The sequence below is a fragment of the Octodon degus genome, unplaced genomic scaffold, assembly GCF_000260255.1.
Source record: "Octodon degus isolate 3935 unplaced genomic scaffold, OctDeg1.0 scaffold00001, whole genome shotgun sequence".
Lineage (NCBI taxonomy): Eukaryota > Metazoa > Chordata > Mammalia > Rodentia > Octodontidae > Octodon > Octodon degus.
In genome coordinates this window covers 22,150,509-22,155,392 of record NW_004524577.1, presented here as the reverse complement: position 1 = coordinate 22,155,392, position 4,884 = coordinate 22,150,509, and positions in this window count along the sequence as shown.

Sequence of the window (4,884 nt, the reverse complement as noted above, 5' to 3'; positions counted from 1 at the left end):
GGCCTGAGTTCAATCCCTGGTTCCGCAAAAAAAAAAAAATAAATAAATAAATAAATAAATAAATAAGGCATTACACCCTGCTAAGGATTCAGAAAGTCAGTATTATTAAGATCTCAATTTTCCGAAGAAAAGTTTACAGATTCAATGTAACCTCAGTCAAAACTCATCCTGCATTTTTATGGAAATTGTCAATACGTTCTAAAATTTATGTAGAAAAAGAAGGGAGATAGAACAGACAAAGTGATTTTCAAAAAGAATAAACCAGAGTATTTACACTGTCTCCTTTGTAGATTCCATGTGTATTGCAGTACCCAGCCTTTGCCCCCCCTTCCCCCGCACCCCTTCCAAAGTTCCCGGATGAGCCAACCACAGCTGTGCTGCAAAGATTTAACCTTGACTGTCTGTGTCCGGTTGCTTATGTATATAGCTTTGTTTCAGCTTGTTTCAAGGACTCTATACTTTGTGCCCAGAACACCCTTGCTGAGCCAGGGACACTTTATGACTCCCCTTTCCCCATTCCTACCTGCTCTATAAAGTCCCTGCTGTTCATGTCCTCTGAGTGGCCTGGCACCTGCTAGTTGCCGTCAATAAACCACTCCTTTTGTGCCAGCTAACTTGCATGCGGTCTTGTGTGGGTTCAAGGGCACCTTTTCCCCGACAGTTTTCCTGTCCATGTGAAGATATGGTAATTGAGATAGTGCGGTAGTGGTACACAGACACACATATAGATCGAGAAAGCTCAACTGTATGTTAGCCAGCTTTCATCTCTGGGGTAAAATACCTCCCATAAAAAAAAAAGAATGCAAGGCTTATTTTGGCTGCTGGTTTCTGAGGTTGGAGTCCATGGTCCCTGGGTTTCTGGCTCTGTGCCAGGGCATAAACTCCCAGGCAGAAGCATGGGGTCAGAAAGCTATAGACCTCACAGCAGCCCTGAAATGGAGGGAGCTGGAAGGAACCAGAGAGGAAGGCCCTGGGCACTTTTATAGTCCCCAAAGTCCTGGCTCCACAGTTCACTCCCTTCTGTTTCCATCAATCCCGATAATACTATCAGATTATGACCTCATCAGTGGGTTTGTCCATTGATAAAATTTGAGTATGTATTATCCAGTTCCTTCCCCAAAGCCCATCAGCAATTAAACCAGCACAATAAGCCTTTGGGGAAACATTTTGGATCCCAGCCGTAACTCTGTGTGTGTGTGTGTGTGTGTGTGTGTGTGTGTGTGTGTGTATTTGCGATAAAATTGATTTTTTTTTTTTTCAGAACCAGGGATTGAACTCAGGCCCTTGTGCTTGCTAGGGAAGGGCTTATTCCACTGAGCCATCTCCCTGGTCCTAAAATTGATTTTTAACAAGGATGCAAGGGTGATACTATGGAAAAATATTATTTTCAACTAAAGTTCTGGAAATATTGGGTAGCTATTGTTGTGATATTGTGAATTACATATATAATCTTTGTTCTTGGATCTTGATTCAAATCTCTCAAGATTCTTATAATTTCCAATGACAGGGATGATAAGAACATCTTTTGTTATAATATTTGGTCTTGGCCAGCCTGATGGCTCAGTAGACTAAAGCTCCTGGTTAAGTGGCTGGGGTTTGATCCGCTGTGCGCTATGCTGGCCCCACCCCCAGGGCACGCTGAGAAGGCAATTGAGACTGGGCACGATGGTACATGCCTGTAATCCCAGCACTTGGGAGGCTGAAAACAGGAGAATCACTACCAGTCCGATCTACGTAGTGAGACCCTGTAGACCCTGTGCATGCTGTCCTAAACACAGAAAAAGAAAAAATAAAAACATTTGGTCTTAGTCCCTAATTATTGGCACAAGAACTTCTAAAACCCTTAAATTTTCTGAGTGATGGATTTGTAAAATATATATACTAATGAGGTGGCCAGTGATTGGGGATTCCATGATAGCTTCAGGATGGAGGCTGGTCACTACCAAAGGCCAAAACATGATTAGAGGTTAGAATTTTTATTCTCACCTCCTCATCTCCAGGGAGGAAAGGAGGCAGGAGTTTGAATCCAGTCGTTACTGGCTTTAATCAATTGTGCTTATGTAATGAAATCTTCATAAGATCCCTAAAAACTAGGGATCCCCACAACTAGGGAGAACTTCCAGATTGGTGAGGATGTGGCGGTGCCAGGAGGGCGGCCTGCCTGGAGAGGGCCTGGGATCACCGCATTCCTTCCCTGCTGTTTGCCCGCAGCCTCTCTTCTTGCTAGCTGAGAGGCATCTTTTATAATAAATAGGCAATAATATGTACACTGGTTTCCTAAGGTCTGTCAGCTATTCTAGCAAATCATCTAACTCAAGGATAGAGTTGTGAGCACCTCAGATTTATAGTGGGGCAGTCAGAAGGACCAGAGATTTTCAACTTGTGCTGGGCGTATGCACTGGGGGATGGTTATGCAACTGAACTCTTACTCTGTAGGGTGTGATGTAGATTCTGGGTAATTAGCTGAATTGAGTTGTTTTATGCTCAGTTGGTATTGGGAGTGTTGGACAATTGGTGGTTTTTTTTTTTTTTTTTGTGGAACCGGGGCTTGAACTCAGGCCCTTGTGCTTGTCAGGAAAGTGCTTATTCCACTGAGCCATCTCACCAGCCCTGACAATTGGTCTTTGGTGTAGAATAAAACCCTGAAGTGTTCTGTGGGTAGAAACAGGCCACATGCAATAAGAATCTCCATCTATAGCTTGCCTCACATGAAAAAATTCATTTGAAAGACTATCCAGCAAAATATAAAAACCCAACACTTTAAAAATTCTAGAAGAAACTCCCTAGAAACTTGAAATAGTCAAAGATTTCTTGATGAAACAAAAAGCACAGGCTACTGAAAACAAAGTCAATAAGACGAACTTCATTCCAACGAAAATTTCTGCTCTTTGAGAGGCACCATTAAGAAGATGAAAGCTGGAGAGCTATCATAGAGATCAGCTGGAGAGCTAGTGTAGCGGTTTACGTATCAGGCTCTCCAGCGCGATCTCGCAGGTTCGAGCCCTTGCCCTGCCTTGACTTGCGGCCGGCGCTTGCAGAGATCAGAGGAAAGATACGTGGAAAACAGAAACTTGAGAAACATTATTATCCAGAAAATCTGAAGAACTACAAAGTCTTATTAATTAAAAGAAAAACGATCTCAAGTTTTAAGAACAGGCAGAAGACCTAAATAGATACTCTAGTAAGGAGCGGAAGAGACAGCATTATTAGTCATCAGGGAAATGAAAATTAACATCATCAGAAAATGGCACTATTTACCCACAAGAATGGATGGTAGTTTTTAAAATCTAAAAATACCAAGTATTGGCAAGAATGTGGAGCAACAGAAACTTTCATACGTTACCACTTTGCTGGTAAACAACTCTGGAAACCAATTTGTCGATTTCTTACAAAGTTAAATAGACACTTATTGTACATCTCAGCAATTCTACTTCTAGGTATTTACTGAAAATGCATTTGGGCATACATCTACAAAAATCTTTTTTTTTTTTTTTCAGACTGGGAGATTGAACTCAGGTCCTTACACTTGCCAGGCCAGCACTTATTCTACTGAGCCATCTCCACAGCTCCTACAAAGATCTTGTACATGGATCTATCTGTTCAACAGCTTTCTCCACAATTGTCCCAAACAAGAGATAACCCAAATGTCTATAAACTGGTGACTAAATAAAAAAGAATTGCATCACGGCCTTAAAAATAGAGTACTATTCATGTACAAAAAGCAGTGAAATGCTGATTTCAATTAAACTTCAAGGACAAATAGGGAATCCTATCAGTGAGTGCCGTGCCAAAAACTAGAAGAGGAAAGCGAGTTATCAACTGTAGAGGGACATGAGGGGACTTTTGGGGCTTACAGGACTATTCTACATCCTGACCTGTACATCTGTGAATGATGGATTTTATACCACAAGGTACCCAACTTTTAAAATCATTAGGAAGACACGCAACCTCAGGTGTTGTATTGTTGTTTGCGGTCGCTATGTTTTGGGGGTTCTGTTTGCTACAATAAAGCAGAGAGAAGAAATCAGAGGCTTCAAGACTGACATTATTGATAGATAGTATAATTTTCCACATAGAAAGTAAACAAAAAAATTAAAGAAAAACTACTAGAGTTATAAGTGTGGTGAACTCATATTTACAAGATGTATGTGTAAGCAATATCATTTCTATTAACCAGTTTTCACTTGTATAAAGGCATCTTTTTTGTGTGTGTGTGTGTGTGTGGCCGGCTCATCCACACTGTGGGCAGGGCTGGCATGTGGTGCTGGGGATTGAACTGTGGTCCCCGTGCATTTGCCTGAGATTGCCTATGCAGGCGCTTTAGACTGCTGAGCTATCTTGCTGGCCCGGCATCATTTATGATATCAGTGAAAAAGATCACCAAGTGTCTTGGTCACCTGCCTCATCACTGCAACAAGATACCAGCCACAACTTTAAAGAGGAGAGACTTATTATGGTTCATGTTTTAAAAGCTTTAGTCCTTGTATGTTTGTAGCAAGGAGCAAGGAAATCTGTTCACCTCATGAAAGCCAGCAAACAGCAAGTGAGAGGAGCGGGCTGCAGAAGGAGATGAACCTTAGCCAACCAGCCACACACACACACACACACACACACACACACACACACACGCATCTTCTGAGCAGGCATCTCCTAACAGCAAGCCTGCTGTAGTTCCCCTTCAATCCAATCACCTTCCAAAAGCCCCACCTCCAAGCACATGATACTCTCAGGGGCATTTGGACTTAAGCCACAATACCTGTGAATAAATCTAGTGAAAGATGTGGGGGAACTTCATGAAGAAAATTTTGGGGCTGGGGAGATAGCTCAGTAGAATAAACGCTTGCCTGGCAAGTACAAGGGCCTGAGTTCAATCCCCAGTTCTGC